The sequence below is a fragment of the Bubalus bubalis genome, chromosome 20, assembly GCF_019923935.1.
Source record: "Bubalus bubalis isolate 160015118507 breed Murrah chromosome 20, NDDB_SH_1, whole genome shotgun sequence".
Classification (NCBI taxonomy): Eukaryota; Metazoa; Chordata; class Mammalia; order Artiodactyla; family Bovidae; genus Bubalus; species Bubalus bubalis.
This window is the reverse complement of record NC_059176.1, coordinates 16,901,185-16,924,365: the sequence shown is the minus strand read 5'-3', so window position 1 is coordinate 16,924,365 and position 23,181 is coordinate 16,901,185. Positions and strand designations below refer to the sequence as shown.

Genomic DNA, 23,181 nt, shown 5'->3' with positions numbered 1-23,181 from the left:
CAAAGTATTGGAGTTTCAGCTTAAGTATCAGTCCTTCCAATGAACACCCAGGGCTGATCTCCTTCAGAATGGACTGGTTGGATCTCCTTGCAGTCCAAGGGATTCTCAAGAATCTTCTCCAACACCACAGTTCAAAAGCATCAATTCTTCAGCGCTCAGCTTTCTTCAGAGTCCAACTCTCACATCCATACATGACCACTGGAAAAACCATAGCCTTGACTAGATGGACCTTTGTTGGCAAAGTAATATCTCTGCTTTTTAATATGCTATCTAGGTTGGTCATAACTTTCCTTGTGATCCAGCAATTCTCTTCTGGGCATATACACAAACAATTGTAAGTAGAAACTCAAAGAGATATTTGCCCATCTATGTTTATAGCAGTATTATTCAAAATAATCAAAAGATGGAAACAATCCAGCTGTCCCTTGATGGATGAATGGATAAACAAAATGTGATATATACATACAATAAAATATTCTTCAGCCTTAAAAAAGAAAAAAAATTCTAACATTTTACAACATAGGTGAATCTTAAAACAGTATGTTAAATGAAATAATACAATCACAGAGAATAATGTTTGCAAGATTTTTCCTATAAAGGGATTTAGAGGAGTCAAATTTATAGAGAGTAGAATAATGATTACCAGGGGATTTATGAAGAGGAGAATGGGTAGTTACTGCTCAATGGGTTTGGAGTTCCCCTTTAGGATAATAAGAGTTCTGCAGATGGATAGTGAGGACGGTCACCCAACAGTGTTAATATGTTTTATATCACTTAGCTGTACACTTAAACATGATTAAAATGCTAAATTTATGTTATATGTATTTTACCACAAAATAAATAAAAAATAAAATTTACATTTAAGAAAGGAAAAAAGAAATCTCTCCAGCCTTCCAAATACTGTTTCTAATTCCCAGTCCAACTTCATAGCTCTGAGGTAACCACTGACAACATGTTCTTGCATGATTTTCCAGAGAAGGTATTCTGAAAATACAATTATGTGTGTGGATATCTGTGTGAATTTGAGGGATAGTGAGTGACAAATATTGTCAAATTGCAAAGAGTACTAACTCGTCCCATGAGCATTATAATCAATCCATCAAATATCCATTTTGAGCACTAAGTTCAGTCCATACAGGAAATTAATTGAGAAAAACCTCATGCTCCTGAAAAGTACATAAATGTAATGTGCCATGTGCTCAGTTGTGTCCAACTCTGCACCCCGTGGACTGTAGCCCACCAGGCTCCTCTGTTCATGGAATTTTCCAGGCAAGAATACTGGAGTTCCATTTCCTCCTCCAGGGGATCTTACCGACCCAAGGATCAAATGTACGTCTCTTTAGTCTCCTGCATTGTGGGCTGATTCTTTACCCACTGAGCCATGTAATATCCTCCTAAAAAGTACTGTGATGTCTTATTACTGTTGTGTAGAAAAGGAGGATGCTTTCGTATGCCATGTCATGTAATTGGGCTGTAAAAGAATGGCTGCTTGCAGGACAATGTTGAGGAAATGAAATTAAAAACAAAATTTCCTCCAAATCCAGCAAATCTCTCCAGAGTGATAGAAGAGAAAGAAAACAATTCCATATTAAATAAATATCAAACCAGAATGTGAAAGTCATCACAGGCAATCTGCTACGAGATTGCAAAGACAATCTTTTATAATAGGAGGGAGTTTTGCAAGTTAGAACTAGGCACCCTGAGGAAGATCCCCTGGAGAAGGAAATAGCAACCTATTCCAGTATTCTTGCCTGGAGAATTCCATGGACAGAGGCGCCTGGCACGCTACAGTCCATGGGGTCGCAAAGAGTCAGACATGACTAAATGGTGTCACAAGAAGACCCTGAGGAAGTCAAGCTCTGCCTTCCCACAGAAACTAGAAGGTAGGGTACTATCTTCCTTAGTGTATACGTTTCAAAGAGATGGTTATCCAGTCCTTAAGAAATACATGTCAGGCTCATAAAGTTGGCAAAAGCCTTATTCATATTTTCAGAAGTTTTACATACATTTCAAAAATACATATAAAAAACTTTATAGTTACAGTTCTTTAAATACTCTGGAAAAAAAAGAGTAAAGGGGAGATTCTTGTCTTTTTCTTTCACTTATTTTTCAACAGGTTAAAAGACTTCTTAATTTTAATTTGTATTTGCCCTTACAACAGGCATCAGAATGCCACATTGAATTCCTACTATATCTAAAAAATTTGGCAAGCCCACTGCTATGAGAATAGAGTTCCAGAAGTTTCTTGACTTTAGGATCTTGAGAAGTAAGAAGTCAGACTCTCACCTGGAAAAATCTGAAGGAAAGAGTGTAGAAACAGCAATCTTCAATAACATTATGAAAAAAAAAAAAAGAGGGCAATAATGGTATAAAGTTCAAATCTATGCTACGTGGCTCAGAGGGTAAAGCATCTGCCTGGTGGGAGAAGCGGGTTTGATCCCTGGGTTGGGAAGATTCCCTGGAGAAGGGAATGGCAACCCACTCTGGTACTCTTGCCTGGAAAATCCCATGGATGGAGAAGCCTGGTAGGCTACAGTACATGCGGTCGCAAAGAGTTGGACATGACTGAGAGACTTCACTTCACTTAATGGTATAAAAGCAAATTTTCATGTGGATACCATCTTGATATGCTAAATGCTAGAAAAAGTAGATGTTAGGCAGGTAACAAACCAAGAAAGTATAGAAAGGGAACTCTGAGATGGTAAAACAGAGGAAGCATCACTCAGGGAATAGTGCAGTTTGGAGGCAATGGGTTGAGGGAGTCCTCTAAAGAACCCATTCATGGACCCTCATCGAGATGAGGTGGGTATTTAGAGATGGTTGGGTAGTATCACCAACTCAATGGACATGAGTTTGACCAAACTCCAGGAGACTGTGATGGACAGAGAAGCCTGGAATACAGCAGTCCATTGGGTTGCAGAGAGTCAGACAACTTAGCATGGGTGCTAAGTTACTTCAGTCATGTCTGACTCTTTACGATCCAATGGACTATAGCCTGCCAAGTTCCTCTATTCATGGGATTCTCCAGGCAAGAATACTGGAGTGGGTTGCATGCCCTCCTCCAGGGGATCTTCTCAAACCAGGGATCAAACCCATGTCTCTTATGTCTCCTGCATTGGCAGGCAGGTTCTTTACCACTAGCACCACATGGGAACACCCCCATGTTAGCAACTAAACAACAAACAGCAACAACACAAAAAGAAGAAATCAAATGTGAGACAAAATTACTAACAGCACAGACTCACTAAAACAGCCTTTCTGTAAGGAAGTTTTAGCCTGATCATTTTTATTCTTGGAGTTTGAGTTGCATAAGCAAGGGAAGAAGGAGGTAGACAAAGCCTGAAAATAATCAACTCCACACTTCTTCCTGGTATTCTATCCCGTGCCTGGGGAAAGTAGAGAAACACTAAATTGGATGTGCTAGTAAAGGCTGATTTAAAGTATGTGAAATATTTTAATGCCTAAAAGTGGCTGTAAAGCTTTAGAATCTTGCCAAAATGTGGGTAACAGGGAGTTATTAATGTTGGCAGAAAGAAATCCAACAAAACAATTGAGGGAAGGTGAAGGGCTGGTATGTTTTTCCAACTGTATTGTAGAGGAAATGCCAATATCAATGCTTTCTGATATTTCCTTTGTTTCTTTGGCTACATGTGTTTGGGGATCATATGTGGATTTTTTTTTTTTTTTTTTTTTTGCCATCTGTTAAGAATACAGATGTCTCTTAGTTCTTTTTAAAGTTATTTTCATAACATAAATCATATAATTTAATTACTTTGCACACTACTTCCACCCACCTTTCCTCTCTCACTTTATCTTAATGTTTTTGCTCTTATATAACATAATATTATCTCATATTGTCATTGTTTATAATTTTCCCTTGTGTACTATAATTCTTGCAACTATAGTAGTTTTCCTCATTTAAATGGATTCATTGCTCAACAGCAGCAATGAAATGGAATACCATGACATGGTTTCTCTGTTCCTGAATTTTTTATTTCACTGAATCTATTAGTGGGCAGTGTTTCATCATACCTTTCTGGATAGTCTCTGAGTGCTACATTCCCTGAGCTCTTGTACTCTTTTTAAAGGTCTTTCTTCTGTATCTAGGCATGAATGACAGCTTGCTTGTGTTTAACATTTGAGGCACCTTTTGCATCACTTAGAATTCAGCTGCCAACACATTATTTAAGTTTGGATTGACTGTAGCTATTGAGACATTTGAGCTAAACTTGAGTTTTTTCCTCATTACTTGCCTTATATGTTTTTCTTCCTGAAACCTCAGTGGATTATTTCTTTATGCTTAAAATTTAATATTTTTGCCCCTGATGAGTACCCAGGACCTGGTTGCCTAAGGTCTTTAGGTGGGAGGAGGGCTTCTATCAGCTGTGGGAGCCTCAGCATCCTGGGAGGACTCTATGGTAGGGATAGAGGACCAGGAGGGTCAGGGGAGGGCAGAGAAAACAGCTGCTCTTGCTATTGCAATGGCTTTCAGGTAGAGGCTGCTCCTTCTAGCACCATTTCTACCCACAGGGTCACAGAATCCAGTAATCTGCACCTTAGATCCAACAGCAGCCGTCACAACAGTCTCAAGGCCACAGACTACCTAGAGGGATGGCAGTGCCACGAAGTACAGTTAGTCTTTTCTTTCTCCTGCTAGCTACTTTCCTACCTCTGCATCTCCACTGGTAAGAGACTCAAGCCAAGAAACATCTCCACTTTCACACTTCATCTTCTAAAACTCAATCCAAAAGACATTTCAAGGGGGTCAATTATCAGGAGGTTGTAATGATTGTAAATATTTGCATACCTACCATTGAAGCATCTAAATATTTAAAGCACATATTATTAGACTTGACAGGAGAAATTGACAACAATACAATGATAGTAGAGGATTTAATTATCCTACTTTCAGACTAGACAGCTCGTCTGGACAAATTTAATAAGGAAAGAGTGGATGTAAATAACACTGTAAATCAGATATCCTAATAGACACATAAACAGCATTCCATTAAACAGCACCATATATACTTCTAAGTGCACAAGGAAGATTATCCAGAGTAAATCATATATTAAGTCACAAACAAGTTTTAACACATTTAAGTAGGCTGTAATCATATCAAATATCTTTTCTGACCACAGTGGTATGAAACTAGAAATCAATAATAGGAGTAAAACTGAAAAATTCAAAAATAAACAAGTGAAACTATTCAATACATTAAGCTAAAAATGTTTATGCACACAGAGGAAACAATCAACAAAATGAAAAGGCAGTCTATGGAATAGGAGGCAATATTTGTAAACCGTATATGTGATAAAAGGTTAATACCTAAAATGTATAAGGAACTAGAACAGCTCAATGGCATAAAGAAAGATGGCATAAAATAAAAACAAAAATAAAAAGCCATATAATCCAATTAAAACATTGGAAAAGGACCTGAATAGACATTTTTACAAAGAAGACGTACAAATGGCTATCAGGTACATAAAAAAGATGTTCAACATCATTAGTTATCAGAGAAATGTGAATCAAAGCCACAGTGATACATCATCTCACCTGGGAAGCCCCTGTACACTGTTAGTAGAACGCACAATGGATGGATAAAAGAAAATGAGCTATATATTAGTGAGACGTTGCTGCTGCTAAGTCGCTTCAGTCGTGTCCCACTCTGTGCGACCCCAGAGACAGCAGCCCACCAGGCTCCCCCGTCCCTGGGATTCTCCAGGCAAGAACACTGGACTGGGTTGCCATTTCCTTCTCCAATGCATGAAAGTGAAAAGTGAAAGTGAAGTCACTCAGTCGTGTCCGACTTTTAGCGACCCCATGGACTGCAGCTCACCAGGCTCCTCCGTCCATGGGATTTTCCAGGCAAGAGTTCTGGAGTGGGGTGCTATTGCCTTCTCCAGCCTTAAAAAATGTAGTAACTTCTGCCATTTGTTGCAACATGGATGGACCTGGAATTACGCTAAGTGAAATAAGACAGAAAGAGAAAGATAAATGCCATATGGTATCACTTATATGTGCAATCTAAAAAACAAAAAACAAACTCACAAAAGCAGAGAATGGTGGTTTCCAGGGCTGAGGAGTGGGGGAATGGGAGATAATCAAAGGGTACAATTTTTCAGTTATAAAATAAAGAAGTTCTGAGGATTTAATGAATGACATCATGACTATGCCTGAAACTGAGTAGGACTCTGTGAGGCTCTCAGGCATGGAGGCCTTTCTGTCCTCTATTGCTTGTAGGCAAGATTCCAGCCTTCTTGACCTTTCCTGAGTTCCAAAGGCCAGATTGGAACAGTTGCTAATCAAAAGAGGAGCAGCCAAGAAAGCACCTGAGGCAAGATGTAAGAACCAAGATTTAGGATTCCAGATACCTGACCACCTGAGATGAGATTAAGGGAGTACAAGACTGCTAAGGAGGAGAAGGGGTCAACATAGGATGAGATGGATGGATAGCATTACCAACTCAAGGGACATGAATCTGAGCAAACTCAGAGCTAGTGAAGGACAGCGACAGGGACACTGGTGTGCTGCAGTCCATGGAGTCTCAAAGAGTCAAACAGAACTTAGTGACTGGAAAACAAAAACAAAGCCTGCCAACACCCTAATCTTGTCACTTAAGTTCAGTCACTCAGTAGGCACATCCATATGTGACTACTGGAAAAACCATAGCTTTGACTAGACGGACCTTTGTTGGCAAAGTAATGTCTCTGCTTTTAAATATGTTGTCTAGGTTGGTCATAGCTTTTCTTCCAAGAAGCAAACGTCTTTTAATTTCATGGCTGCAGTCACCATCTGCAGTGATTTTAGAGCCCAAGAAAATGAAGTCTCTCACTGTTTCCATTGTTTCCCCATCTATTTGCCATGAAGTGATGGGACTGGATGCCATGATCTTAGTTTTCTGAATGTTGGATTTTAAGGCAACTTTTTCACTCTCCTCTATCATGTTCATTAGGAGGCTCTTTAGTTCTTTTTCGTTTTCTGCCATAGGGGTGATGTAATCTGCATATTTGAAGTTACTGATATTTCTCCCAGCAATCTTGATTCCGGCCTGTGCTTCATCCAGTCTAGCATTTCACAAGATGTACTCTGCATAAAAGTTAAATAAGCAGGGTGACAATGTACAGCCTTGATGTACTCCTTTCCTGATTTGGAACCAGTCTGTTGCTCCATATCCAGTTCTAACTGCTGCTTCCTGACCTGCATACAGATTTCTCAAGAGGCAGGTCAGGTGGTCTGGTATTCCCATCTCTTTCAGAATTTTCCACAGTTTGTTGTGATCCACACAAAGGATTTGGCTCAATAAAACAGAAGTAGATGTTTTTCTGAAACTCTTGCTGTTTTGATTATCCAGCGGATGCTGGCAATTTGAGCTTTGGTTCCTCAGGCTTTTCTAAATCCGTTTTGAACATCTGGAAGTTCACGTTTCACATACTGTTGAATCCTGACTTGGAGAATTTTGAGCATTACTTTGCTAGCGTGTGAGATGAGAGTATTTGTGTGATAGTTTTAACATTCTTTGGCATTGCCTTTCTTTGGGATTGGAATGAAAACTGAAGAAGAGATGGCAAGAATACACAGAAGAACTGTACAAAAAAGATCTTCATGACCCAGATAACCACGATGGTATGATCACTCACCTAGAGCCAGATATCCTGGAGTGCAAAGTCAAATGGGCCTTAGGAAGGATCACTACAAACAAAGCTAGTGGAGGTGATGCAATTCCAGTAGAGCTAATTCAAATCCTAAAAGATGATGCTGTGAAAGTGCTGCACTCAACATGCCAGCAAATTTGGAAAAGTTAGCAGTGGCCACAGGACTGGAAAAGGTGTTTTCAGTTTTCATTCCAATCTTGTCTGAGACCCCTACCTTTAAATAGTTGTTTTAATCCTCTTCATCAGACCCTCCTGGGTTGAGACACATAGTTATTTGAGGCAGAATGTCTCCCTTGGCAAACACTAAAACTATCCTTTTCTACTGCACTCAGAACTCTGCCTCCAAGATTTAACTTGGCACAGGTGTAGCGACAGTATTGTATACTTGAAATTTGCTGAGAGTTTGTCCTAAATATTCTTATCACACACACACACACACACACGAGTTTTGCTATGTCTCTTCCTACAGGATTTTTGCGTTTAAATTACCTTTTAATGATTCAAACTACTACTTTTAAGGTTCAAACTAACTTTGATAGCTGAACCTGCCATACTAGATAAAATGAACGGCTGTAAATAAGCCTTTAGTGATGAGGTGATAAAGTGTTGGGGGAGGGGAAGTGTGCTATAGTTGTTTTATTAGTTCTCAGTCTTCTAGTTCCACCTGTGTCCCTGGGCTGTGAACTTACATGCGTTTCTCAGCACTCCTTAGGTAGGACAGGATGACCAGAGTGGGCTGGATTTGGGTATGTCTCTTCCTCTAGGTAGAAGGCTAGAGATATCTAGAATTGGCTGTTTCTAGTCTCTCAGGTCAATTAAGCGCTGATAAATCCCAACTGGGTTAGAGTCTCCTTAAATACTTTCTCCTGGGGACACATCTTGTTAAGGACAGCATATTCTGGAAAACTTCAAAATGGTTCCTTTTTCCAGCAGAAGCTGAAAGTGTGAGGGAAGTTCTCTCATTATTCGTTGTGAGAACCTGCTAAAACTCCAAGAGGTCAAACTCCAACTATGCTTTGGACCCTCTGGAGTTTTTAATTCTCAGAGTTGTCCACATTGAGCCTCCAGAAATTCATCAATGGCAGTAGCTGTACGCCAGCGCTAGCTTTCCATTAACATTTCAGCTTGTGGATTTCTGCTCAGGTAAGTTATGATTCTCTGTATTCGCCCATCTGTCTCTCCAATGCATGTGGGGACACTTTCGCTTACTTTTCTTATGGACCTAAGTGGTGTTGATTTTTCAGGTTAGCTTTTACCTGCTGTTAGGACAGAGTGACAATTTCCAAGCTATTTAAATGGCTTATGGGAAACTGTTAGTCCCAGTTTTTAGCTTTGGAGGTGCTCCTATGGTCTGTTACTTCATTGTTGTTGTTTTATAGTTATAAATAAGTTAAAGTAATGGGTTATCACTGAAAAACAAAAAATCAAAAGGCTGTCTTTTTAAACACTGTTTTTTCTCTTAATTCTGAAGAGATAACATTTCATGTAAAAACTCTTTTCACTTTTCTCCACAGCCCCTGAAATTACAGCAGTGCCTACCATGCTAATCTTCATGCAAATTTTATAAATATTTTTATTTAAACATGCACTGGTCTTAGTAGCAGCACACAGGATCTTGAGCTGCAGCATGCGAGATCTAATTTTTAGTTGCAGCACGTGGGATCTAATTCCCTGACCAGGGATGCAACTCAGGTGCCCTGCACTGGGAGTGTGGAGTCTTAGCCACTGGACCACCAGGGAAGTCTCATAATTTTTGATCAACCTCCTGACTCCAGTGACTACTTCTAATCCCTCCACAACAGCAAAGTACATCCACTGATAATTATTCTGTGTTACCTTGTGTGTTTCCTTGAAAGTGTCCCCAAACCTTTGTAAACCTTGCACTTTAATATCTAACATGATACTCTTTATTTCTTCACAAAAAGTCCAGCATTATCACTTTCAAGTCTTCTATCAGTTTCTACGGGTCAAAACTATTGGCCTGAAGATGCAATTTATGGAAAGAATGATGCATGGTGATGTAAAGAACTCAGGTTTTAGAACACATTGAAATCAGTCTAGTATAGGAGAGCATTGAGATTCAGTTTCACATACTTATATTTGTAAGTGACAAATACAAGCAAATGATGCATTGGGTTGAATTAAACTCTAAGTGTGTATTACTATTTTCCCACTACAGGGGAAATATTTTCCTATTGCACTTAGCCTAGCTGGGATGCCGCTTCAGAAAATTTCCCTGGAAACTTCCTTTCACAGTTCCAGTATGGACTCTGAAGTTGAATTCCTCAAGCTCAGATCCTGATCTTCACTTCGTTTTGTGATTTTGGTAAGTTACCAAATTATGTGTTTTTAAGTTTCCTCATCTTTATAGTGGGGTTTAGGTGTCAAAATTGTTTGATTGAATGTGGCAGAGTGTGTGATGTATTTCAGGCAAAGACCAGAAAAATGAAGACCTTGTGGTTAAAGATACTGAGAAATAAGTACAGCTAGAGCTTAGACCCAGAGGGTAGCAGTGTGGAGTGAAGTAGCAGATAGTGCCAATGTTTGAGATTAGAATGAACCTTATAATCTACATTTTAAAAGTAGTTTGTTCTTCTTTATGGGCACAAAGAAAGGCCACTGAAGTTTTTTTTTTTTTAAAGATAAGATGGAATATTTCGGTTTAGAAAGAATTTTGTAACTGAATTCTCCAGGATGAATTTGAAAAGGTCAAAAATGGAGGCAGAAAAACCAGTTGAGAGGCTTGAGGTGCTGATGGGTGTATAAGGAAAAGGAGACAGGGGGTATTTGATTTAAAATCAACATCAAATGCATTTTATTTTATATAGAGTTGCATTAATACTATGTTAAATTAAGTAAATAGCACATTGATATTCATAAAAATAAATGGTAAATAAGGTATTACTTCTCAATTTAAAGCCATTTTATGTTGCTTCATTTGCTGCAGCGAGTACAGCAAAGCACTGTTATGTAGCCAGTACAGCCTTTCACAGTTTGCTCCAATTTAGCTTCTTGTATTTAACTATAGTTTTCTTTCTGCAGCCTTTATATTTAACTACCTTGTTCTACTTACAGTCCTTAAATCACCATAAATTTTCATTCCTCCATTGCTTTTGTTATCAGGAGTCTAAAGTTAATCTCATCTTCCTTTTCATTTTTAGTCTATAAATTCCAACTCAAGTGTCATCGCTTTCCTTTTTTGCTTCCTCCATCCATTCCTCTCTCCCATTTCTCCTTTTCTTTCTTTTTAAAGTTTGTTTATTTTAGCATTGATTTTTTTTTCATACCTACCACCCGTCTCCCCAATTTTAACAATCATTTCCCTTCATATAACATCTAACACAGGTGACAGGCAGTCATTAGTCACTTTTGTGTATGTATTAGGAGAGTCTCCCTTTTAGGGCTTTAAGATTTCATAAGTCTATAATTCGAAGGATTATTAAAGTAGTTTACTTATTCAACCTTGTTACTTCTCTATTTTTGAAATTTTAAAACACAGGCAATGTCAGCACTGACTCGGTTTCCATTTCTACATTTCTGTGGCCTTATTATTTATCTCCCTGGGATTTATTTTTTAATTAAAAATAAATACAAAGATGATTGATACATATGTATCATTTCCCCCATGAGGTCCAAATGGCTATTGGGTAATCATATAGTCAAGCCTTTGGAAATACTTGAGTTAATACAGTGCACTGTATAGTTAAAGAAGCCTGTAAAGGCCCAAGCAATATTGTCCTAACAAATAGCCATGAATCATTACCTTCTCTGTCAGTTGATGTCCTCACCTGTCAGCCCTTAGAGTACTAGTCTTTATCAGCCCCTGTTATTTTCTAAGACTTGCAAGCCCTAGCACCCTGTAGTGCTTGCCTGGTAGAAAGTTGATCTACTCAGCAGAAATCTTAACATCCTGCAAAACCCCTTAAAGGTTAAGCTATTGTTACTGACATTTAACTGTAAAAAGTTGGTTAGTTCTCAAATCAATATAACTTTAAAAAGAAAATTGGTGTATATTACATTATACAGTTCTTGTGATGGTATTATATTAACTTTAGTTTGAGACACAGCGATAGAGACAAGTGATTTGAGACAGAGAAAAAGTAGAAAACACTTTTAAATGTTAAGTTTATGACCTATGTCTGGCGTAACAAGATTCCATGGATGTTAACTACAAATGATGTAAGGTTGTCTTTTGTCCATATTGATAAAAATGTAAAGACTGTGGGAAAAGTTGCTTTTCAACAAACAGCATCAACAAAGGAAGTAGAGATTCGTTTTTTTGGACGTTGTCATGAGGGGCCTTAGATTAGGCGTCCCGGCAGGATCTCAAGTTCACAGACATTAATGTCCAGACATTCCATCATTTGCTCCTTAAAATTAGACAAATGATCCACGGTAGATAGAAATACTCCTCATTACAGGCTGTTGTCGGAGAAGGCAATGGCACCCCGCTCCAGTACTCTTGCCTGGAAAATCCCATGGACAGAGGAGCCTGGTGGGCTATAGTCCATGGGGTCGCTAAGAGTGGGACACAACTGAGTGACTTCACTTTCACTTTTCACTTTCATACCTTGGAGAAATAAATGGCAACCCACTCCAGTGTTCTTGCCTGGAGAATCCCAGGGATGAGGGAGCCTGGTGGGCTGCCGTCTATGGGGTCACACAGAGTCGGACACGACTGCCGCCACTTAAGCAGCAGCAGCAGCAGCACAGGCTGTTGTACATAAAATGCCTTTGTCTGTTTTATGAGTTGTATTGGTTGGTATGTATTCCTTCCTCAAGTCTTAGTTCAAAACTCCATCTGCTCTTGGAGATCTGTCAGAATCCAACAGTCTCTATTCAATTTATTTTGCAATAAGCTGTATACAGTATTTCTTAATATAAGACCTAAGAAATATTCCCTTGCTCTTCTCTAAGCAATAAACACTGTAATTTTAATGTCAAAGGACCCTTTCTTATAACACCTTAATTAAAGATTTATGGTATCAATATCAGCATACATTTCTGTAAGCACTACAAGGGGTCAAACTCAGTACATGTATAAGACAATCACATTATCTTCCATGATTAAAAAGCAAATGTAAGAAAATAAGTTAAAAAGTAGTAAATGCATATCCTTTATGTAAATTCTCTACACTACTTATTTAAACTGGTGTTTTGATTAGATGGGTGCTAGAGGTCCTGGTAGCTTTATCCAATAATTCATTGAATTGTAGAAACTCTGTTATAGGTTAAAAGCAGGTACTTATGCTTTGACAATTACCAGACAAGAGTAGTACTAAAACACTCCAATTCATTTTAGAGTAAATTAATTTTCCAAACCAGTTATTGATTGATGTGTTACTTCTGCAAATGTTTAATAAATGCCTAATCAGAAACCATGTATCATAGTGAAATGGTAAACAAGAAATTTTCATGTTCATTTCTTAATATGATTTTCCCAAATCACTGTGGATGTAGGCTCCAATTGTGCCAGTGGAAAAAGTTCCAAAATTACCCTTAAAACTGTGTCTCTGGATTTTTGAAGCCTCTAAGTCCTGATCATAAAAGACAGCTAAAGTTTTAATTGGCGTTTAAAAATCTTTGACATCTAGTAATTTATTAACATATGTATTTTTTAATGTACTCTACTACTTTTTTGGGGGGAGATATGCCGTATCTTTTCCATTTGAAAATACGTTGTCTTATATCTGGAAAATTTTACTAAATTGCTTTTTTGGAGAGGTCAGTTATGTATATGCTAGATCTTATTTGCTCATCTCTATAATTATCCTATTTATCACTTTAGTCTTTGCTTTGTCTCATATCATTTTAGTTTTTTAAAAAAATTTTTGTCCTCTCTAGACTTCATTTCCAGTGATTATAGAAGCGTCTCAGTTTTTTCCTGCATTTCCAACTTTTTCTATTTATTTTTTTTTTTTAATTTAATTTGGGCTGTGCTGGGTCTTTGTTGCTGTGCATGGGCTTTCTCTAGTGTGGTGAAGCGGGGGCTGCTCTCTAGTTGGGCTGCTCAGGCTTCCTGTTGCAATGGTTTCTCCTGCGGTGGCAGGCAGGCGCTAGGGCACAGAGGCTCAGTAGTTGTGGTGGGCGCATGGGCTTAATTGCCCTGTGGTGTGTGGGATGGTAGTTCTCGGGCCAAGGATGGAACCCATGTCCCCTGTGTTTGCAGGTGGCTGCCTAACCACTGGGCCACTAGGGAGGTCCCTAAACTTTTCTATTTTTTAATGATCATTTTTTTCCTCCACTGCTTTGACTTCTCACATTTTATATCTCTGTCACCTCAATATGTCAGGTGGTTCTAATCTGTACTCTAGCCCCATACAGGCCAATATGTTATTGTTCTTTAAGGTTTTAGTAATGCCTTTTTCAGGTTTCTTGTCTTGGCAATATTTTCTACTAAGTATTGTCTTCTGGAGAGGCTTTTTCCTGTTCCCTCCTGCCCACCGACCCACCTTTTCTTCTCTTCCTCCAGTTCTGTTTTTCCTCCTTCCCTCCCTTCCCTCTCTCTGTCTAGTACATTAGCATAGAGCCTATCCTGGCTGCTTCTTAGATTATATTATTCTTTGAAATAGTTGAGTACTCTTCCAGGACTGGCTGTTTGTAAGAGAGATAGGTGTGTTTAACGTGTTTTGGCGGGAGAGGGTGTGCTTAGAGGATGAGTGTGTGTGTGTGAGAGAGAGAGAGAGGGAGTGAGAGAGAAAGAGGTAGGAACAGGAGGGGGACTGTTTTTCAAGCTAGATAACAGAGCATTGTTCTTGCGTCCTGGAGTTATGTTGTGTAAGCCTATTGAGTGCATTTAGCTCTCACTCCCCACAACCCTGACCCAGTTACCTAAGTTATGTAGCTGTGTGGCGATTCTAAAATTCAGTCTTTATTTCTCTCAACTGCAGGAAAAAAATTTCCTGTGAACCAAATATGGCCTGCCTATGGTATTTCTCATTTAGGTCCATTTCTGCTGCATCTTAGGCCAAAATAGCACTCAGAAAATCTCTTAGAGACAATACCCACATCTGTAGTAAACATAGACTTTGCTTCACTTTTGAGAATGGTAGTATTCCAGCTCTTTTCTGAGATCCTAGTCCAGAGATTCTCTTTCTGCTTCCACATCCATTTGTCTAGTTTTATCTCCTCTGTTCTGGCAGCTCCACCATCTAATTTGTGTTTTGTGGTTTTTAGCTCTCTTCATTTTCAGTGAAGATTGTGCTTGTAGTTTTAATTCTGCTGTATAAAATAGTATATCCCTCTATTTAAAACAACATGGTTTCCTCGGGGTATATACCTAGCAGTGGGATTACTGGGTGGTGGTTGTTCAGTCGCTCAGTTGTGTCCAACTCTATGCAACCCCATGGACTGCAGAATGCTGGGCTTCCCTGTCCTTCACCATTTCCTAGAGTTTGTTCAGACCCATGTCGATTGAGTCGGTGATGCCATCCAACCATCTCATCCTCGGTCGTCCCCTTCTCCTCCTGCCTTCAATCTTTTGCGACATCAAGTTCTTTTCCAGTGAGTCAGCTCTTCGCATCAGGTGACCAAAGTATCAGAGGTTCAGTTTCAACATCAGTCCTTCCAATGAATATTCAGGACTGATTTCCTTTACGATTTACTGGTTTGATCTCCTTGCAGTCCAAGGGACTCTCAAGAGTCTTCTCCAACACCACAGTTCAAAAGCATCAATTCTTCGGCTCTCAGCCTTTTACATTGTCCAGTTCTCACATCCATATATAACTACTGGTAAAACCATAGCTTTGACTATACAGACCTTTGTAAGCTGAGTCATATGGCAGTTCTATTCCCAGTTTTTTAAGGAATTTCCACACTCTTCTCCATAGTACCTGTACAGTTTTCATTCCCACCAACAGTGTAAGAGGGTTCCCTTTTCCCCACACCCACTCCAGCATTTATTGTTTGTAGACTTTTTGATGATGGACATGCTGACTAGTGTGAGATGATACCTCGTTGTGGTTTTGATTTGCATTTCTCTAATAATGAGTGGTATTGAGCATTGTTTCGTGTGTTATTAGCCATCTGCATATCTTCTTTGGAGAAATGTCTGTTTAGGTCTTCTGCCTACATTTTGATTGGGTTGCTCATTTTTCTGGTATTGAGCTGCTTGAGCTGCTTATATATTTAGAGATTAATTATTTGGCAGTTGTTTTGTTTTCTATTATTTTTTCCCATTCTGAGGGGTGTCCTTTTACCTTCCTTCATTGTACAAAAGCTTTTAATTTTAATTATATCCCATTTGTTTAGTTTTGTTTTTATTTCCATTACTCTGGGAGGTGGGTCATAAAGATCTTGCTGCAATTTATGTCAAAGACTATTCTACCTATGTTTTCCTCTAAGAGTTTTATAGTTTCTGGTGTTACATTTAGGTCTTTAATCCATTTCGAATTTATTTTTGTGTGTAGTGTTAGAAAGTGTTCTAGTTTCATTCTTTTGCATGTAGTTGACCAGTTTTCCCAGCACCACTTGTTGAAATAGGATGGAACATGTAATAAGAAGTGCTTTCAAATCATGAGACAAACCCAAGGGTTTCAAAAGAGATTTATGTTTTACATTGTGTGAGTCTTTTAGCTAAGCAGGAATGAAAAAAAAAAAAAAAAAAAAAAAAGAATTTCTTGAAATTTTGTCCCTTGAGGTATACTGTTGAGAATATTCTAAAGGGTTGGCCAAAAAGTTTGGGTTTCCTGCAAGATGTTATGGAATATATAAATATTTCGGTAACCTGGGCTCCCTATTATATCTTTTATAATCTCTAAGTAATAATGAAAAATTTTTACATTCTTTACCTGGGTAATGACTTCATAATGCTCTTTCATATTAGTATGTCTTATTCCCCTCTAGATCATGAAGCTCTTTTGTTAAAAATAACATTTTACACATTTGTATGCCTTAGCAGAGAGCCAGGCACATATTTGGCATGTAAAATGTCCTTGTAAATTAAAGCCCTATAAATGCACGCTAAAAAGTTAAACGTTTTGTAACAAATATTTGAGATAAAAGACATTTATATATTCAGAGCCACTATTCTGTGCATCTAATAGGAATAGATAACATAGTATATGATATTTGTCTCAGAAAGTGTCTAAACAATCATTATCCTCAGCATGTTTAAGGTTAAAGCACTATATTTTTATAGCATTTAATCTAAACTCATAGAGCTAAAAATTATTTTCCAAATCCCTATCCAGGTGACATTTTTCATACCTATTAATCTCAGCCCTGTTTAATGGCACAGTTGACATCAAGGCTTGGACGACAGTACTTATAAAACTAAAAATAAAACAAAGCAAAATGAATATGTATCTATTGATTAAACTTCATTGGTTTTCCAAGATAGCTAAATCTTGGTTTCAGCAAATATCTTAGAAATCTTAATAGCTCCCTATTGAATCACTTCCACAATCCTTATTTTCAATATATTTTGGTTAAATAAATCAAATTTTGCTTGTATTTTGGTATATGATTTAAAATTTTTAGTGTTTTCCTCTTTCTCTGGTGTATCTCTCCTCCCCGTAGATTCTTTCCTATGCCATTCCTTGAGATGCAAGTTATTTTTCACATTATGCAAGCATAAGTATGAACTGTAAAAATATAATTCATAAAATGTATGTAATTCATCAGTTAGCCATTTGCCAAACTAACAGCTCTTCCCTGATTACCTGCCTGAAGACTGAAGCTTGTTCCGTGGAGCAGGTAGGTTCCAACGTCCCAGATTCATAAAAATCAATGCCAGACTCACACCCGAGCTCCCTGAAATGCTGATCTGAACTTGTGATGCTTTCCAACCCATCAGTAGTCTGAATTATAGCCAAAACTATCTCAAACAAAGGAGTCACAATTTGATTTTTTGTGACATTGTCTCTGATTCCTAACAGTGGCTAGCCTTGCACACAAACTGAAAACAGCTACTGATAAAATCAGTTACCTTTGAAAATGAAAACAATAATAATACTTTTGAATAAGTAATGCGTGCACATAGTACAGCATTTTACTAACAGAGACCTATTGTGTAGCACATGGAACTCTGCACAATGTTAAATGTCAGCCTGGATGGGAGGGGGGTTTATGGGAGAATGGATACAGGTATATGTATGGCTGAGTCCCATCACTGTTCACCTGAGACTACCACAACATTGTCAATTGATTATACTCCAATACAAAATAAAAAGTTTAAAATTAAAAATAAGAATACATTTTCTTCTTTATTTTTCTCTTAATATCTCAAACACTCAAATAGAGGCATGCTTTATTTTCATCCTGTTTATATTTCCAGAGATATTCTATGTTTACCAAAACATGTTTATACTGGGGCTTCCCTGCTGGCTCAGTGGTAAAGACTTTGCCTGCCAGTGTGGAAGATACAGGTTCGATCCTTGGGTCAGAAAGATTAGCTGGAGAAGGAAATGGCAACCCACTCCAGTATTCTTGTCTAGAAAATCACATGAACAGAGAAGCCTAGCAGTCTGCAGTCCATGGGGTCGCAGAAAAGTTGGACACGACTGAGTGACCAAACAACAACAGCAGTGATGTTTATATTCTGTCTTTTACAAAAACGGTCCCATAACATAAACATTATTCTGGATTCCCTCCCCCCACTATTATGTATTACTGTTATGCATATACACATGTTGTTGAGTTTGGAAATTGGGGAGTAGAGGGAGAGTGCTCTGAAGTATGACCCAGCCAGTCAAGTTATCTTTCAATGAAGCAAAAAAAGAAAACAAAAGAAAAAGGAGCTGGATCTTTGTAGCTCAGTGCCAGTCAATCTTAGAGAGAGGAAGTAACTTCCCTGAGGAAGCAACTTCAGTTAGGCAAGTCCAATGAGCAACCCATTGTAGAAGAAGGGCAGTCATTAGCTATGAACACCCTCATTCATAGCAACTGGAAAATGGGTACACTGACCCACTAACTGAGACAGGGGGAGCATTTCATTACTAGTTTCTCTTTAATATTTGATAGTTTTGCTCAATGCTTGCTTCATTTGTAAGTCATTAAGGGGCAATACAAAATTATATGGAGTTCAAGGAAATCCATAAAATAGGCATGAATCCGGGAAGAGACTACAGGAAGATTTTGAATAAGGCCTGCCTTCAACAAAACTAATACACCAATATCTCACATACAGCCTACAAAGAACAAGAACTTGAACTTAGCATCCAATCCCTGTCTGCCCTCTATAGAATTGTTGTTCTGTACAGCACAGGGCAGGGGACAGGTTTTCACTCAGCAAGATAAGGACAAAAGGCACAAAATGCAATGAAAGCTAAGACCATTGAGGACAAAGGAAACAGATTTGGACTATGTAAGCCAGGAAGAGCATTTGCAATGCTGACAATGAATTCTTAACACAGGAACAGAAGACTTAGTTAGAGAAGTATGTTCGAGAAATTACTGAGGAAATGAGAGAAGACGATGAATAGGTTATTTGTTTTTTAAAGTTAGCTGGGATCATGTTACAAAAGCAGATAGTTTTAAATGGATTTAGGATTTATGCTCAGAAGACAATAAGTTTCACGTAAAATGTAGATCAGCTAGGCAGAGATGTAGGAAGATGAAATTGGACTCGTGGGTTAGAATCAGATTATGAACTCACTATAAAATAGCTATAGTCCTTTCATAATCAGAGCAATCAAAAATGTTTTTCAAATTGGAAACTTCCATTGATTAAAATATGGTGATGTCTGTAGTATAGGTTTTGTTTAACTGGGCTGGGAATTTCATTTATATGTTAATACATTGGGCTAATTCAAATTCCATGGTTTGTATAATGCATCCCAGCAGATAATTTTTACATCCACATAGCTCAATTATGCTCATGTAATGTTTTTTAAATATTGTTTTAACATTTATTTTTAAAGATAAGATTTTTTTTTATTGGACATTATTGCCAAGAGTCAAGATGAAATATATTTTTACATTTTTATATCAAAGTGACAAGATGCTGATATTTTTACCTGTCATTTAAAAAATAACCTACATTTTCTTTTTTTATATATTAAAATGTTATTTATAAGTTTTAACGTTTTGTTTAAAGTCAAATAAACACTGGCAAATGTATTCTTCCTTAGAAATAACCTCAGTGAATATTTGATGAAAAACTCAGTCAAATGATTGTTGAATCATTTGCATCCAACTTTATTTCAAATCTCATCTTGATCTAGAAGTAGAATTTGAAGACGCTGATCACTCTTACCTCCCAAAACATTCATGAGGCTTTTAAGAATAGTATGATTTCTTCATTTCCTTTTGCATTCACTGATCATTTATTTAATGACCTTTGCTTAGTCATACTTATCTCTCTAAACTTTTATTGCTGGTGCCTCCAGGTTTCAAATCGTGAGTCTCTTCACTTTTATGTCACTTAATCTCTTGATGATCTCATCCAGTCTATGGCATTAAAAACCATCCTCCCACTGTGTTTGCATGCTAAGTTGCTTCAGTCATGCCTGACTCTTTGTGGCCTTATGGACTGTAGCCCACCAGGCTCCTCTGTCCATGGGATTCTCCAGGCAAGAATACTGAAGTGGGTTGCCATGTCCTCCTCCAGGGGATCTTCCTGACTCAGGGATCAAATCTGGGTCTCCTGCATTGCACGTGGATTCTTTCACCGCTGAGCCACCCTCTGTTGAATCCCCAAATCACATCTCTTTCCTTGGCCTTGCCCATGAACATTAGACTCACATTTAAGCAAGCACTCAATATCTCTTCACCATTTTCATCTCAAATTCCACATCAATCCAAATATCAATTGCATCTCAAATTCACCATTTTCAAAAGTGAATTCTAATCTTGGCTTCATGACTGCAAGTTCCAAAATCTCCTCATATTAACCCATGATTGTTCCATCTCGGTGATAGCTCAGGTCAAATATTGGAGTCACCTAGAACACTTTCCTTCTCTTCTTTATGACTTCCAATCTTTCAACAATATTTTCTTGGCTCAACTTTTAAAGTAGGACTAGACTTTTTACCTCTTCTTAATACCTCTACTACAACCACGTCATATCACAGACATATCTCAGCTGGGAAATTGCAAGTACCTTTTTAAATCTGATGTAACTCTTGGTCCTCTTCTGTTGATTTTCTGATTAACTGCCAGAGATATCCTGTTAAAAAGCAAGTTGGAGATTTCACTATTTGTTCAAAAGCCTCTGAAGTTTCCAGTATTACTCAGAAGAAAATACAAAGTCAGGAAAGCCTATAAAACCCTACATGATCTCCAATCCCAGCTGCCTCTTCAAGGTTATCTCCTGACACTTTGCCATCGCTTTCTATTCTCATCACAGTGGAGTCCTTGCAGTATTTCATTGCTGGTTCAAAGCCTTTGCATGTGTTGTTCCCTGTTGCTGAAATTCCCTTTTCCAGATAACTGTGTGGCCCATGGTTTTGTATTCCTCATGTCTTTATTCAAGTATTAACTTTTCACTAGTAAATTGCCCTCCTCTGTCACTACCTCCTTTTTTCTACTTTATTTTCCTTTATAGAAGACTGAACATCTAATATACTATATATATATATTCATACTTATCTTTGTCTCCCTCTCTTCATTATAAAATCCATGAGTCAAGGTAGCATTATTTTTTTGTGTATTTCTATATCTTTGCTTCTATAACAATAAATAGAATATGTTTATGCTTCTATTAACATTTAATAAATGAATAAAATTACTTGTCATAGTGCATTAGTTATAATGTGGTGAATAATTATAAGTACATTGTATAATGTCAAATGCATCTATAATTAAAGAGATGCTGAAAACAACTCAAAAGTTGTTTTCACAAGTATATTCATCAGGACATCTTTCATAATATTTAAACATTTAAAATAAATTTAAAATAAGTTTTAAGTAGTTAAATGATTATTCCTTTTTGTAGTGAAGTACAATAAGGCCAATAACATCATGCTATATTTATAAATAGGATAACATGAGAAAATATTTCAATTCTATTTATGAATATGTTAACAGCTTAATTATACTTCATTATAAACATGAGCATACATATACACAAGCGTGTATTTCTCTTTCTTTATATATATTTACATATGCATTTGGAGAGAGATATGGAAAGTAAAGAGGAAGAGAGGGAGGAAGGGAAAAGTTCCTCATTTATGCATAAGAAAGTGAAAATGTCAGTCACTCAGTCATCCCAATTCTCTATGATCACATGGTCTATAGCCCACCAGGCTCCTCTGTCCATGAAATCTGCCAGGCAAGAATACTGAAATGGTCAGCCATTCCCTTCTCCAGGGGATCTTCCTGACCTAGGGATTGAACCCGAGTCTCCTGCATTGCAGGTGGATTCTTTACTGGCTGAGCCCAAGAAGGCACAATAAATGTTAAAAATAATAATAGATAACTTATAGATATGATATAATTTGTCTTCAGAGATTTGTACTATGATGTTAATTGTTTCTTCACATATTTTGTCTGAAAATAAATTTGAAAGATCATGCTACATATTGGCTTTAAGTGTAAATTACTTTATTTAGCAGTGCTCACCCAGTTAGAATAAAATGTTGCAGATAATTTGAATATGTGTCAGATTTTTGCACCTCACCAGAAGCAGTTACAGTCTTAGCTTTCCTATTTTCTCAAGTATGCCACATAGCTTTTATGTTTGATACACTGAGGACAGTTTTATGCAAAATACTAAATTTCTCTACAGGTACATCAGGTCAGAGACCACTTCCATTTTCTAGCATCACAGTGAAAATATCCTCTCAATTTTTATCACAAACATGTTGAGAAAAAGTAATAGAGGCCAAAATTAGAAACACAATAAAGATACTGCAAAAGCAAATTCAAAGAATTGACTTTGAAACATGCAAAGATGCATTAAATCCAAATGTGTTTTCAAAAGAGTTCTTAATCTATTTTTATTAAAACATATTTCATTGTTTTATATCCCTCTCTTCAGAGAGATAAATGGTCTGCAAGTATGGCATGACCTTTTAGTTTTTCCAGTGAATCCTGAAGTTAAAGGATTGTTCAGACCCTTGGTAATATCAAACATTTCTGCATAAGCATGCCCTTTTGCCCTCTGATAGTGTCACTTATTTTTGTCTGATTATCTTCTCTGGTAGCTCAGATGGTAAAGCGTCTGTCTGCAATGCAGGAGACCTGGGTTCGATCCCTGGGTTGGGAAGATGCCCTGGAGAAGGAAATGGCAGCCCACTCTCCTACTCTTGCTTAGAAAATCCCATGGACAGAGGAGCCTGTGTAGGCTACTGTCCATGGGGTTGCAAAGAGTCAGACATGACTGAGCAACTTCATTTCTACTTTCTTTCTCCTTCTCATATATGTTTAAGTATCATATGCTGTATTATTGCTGATTCACCTTCACATACTCTCTCTTGTCATTTTTTATACTTCTTAGGTGTTTGTTTTTGTTGAAGTGTTTTTGTTTTTATGGTTTAACTACTGCTGATAACTATTTCACCATTATACAACAATACCTTGAAGACAATTTTCTTCCAGTGGGAATAACAAAAAGCTATTTGTCTCTATAAAAGAAGTACTATTTTC

The 23,181-nt window shown here is 37.6% G+C and overlaps 1 long non-coding RNA gene across 1 annotated transcript in view; it reads left to right on the top strand.

Annotated features, from left to right (window-relative positions):
* The first annotated feature begins 8,509 nt into the window (after positions 1-8,509).
* LOC123330741 overlaps positions 8,510-23,181 on the top strand; it is an 85,490-nt gene continuing 70,818 nt past the window's right edge. The window contains exons 1-2 of the long non-coding RNA XR_006546835.2: positions 8,510-8,796; positions 9,833-9,979. This is a non-coding gene — a long non-coding RNA (uncharacterized LOC123330741). The remainder of the gene's footprint in view (positions 8,797-9,832; positions 9,980-23,181) is intronic.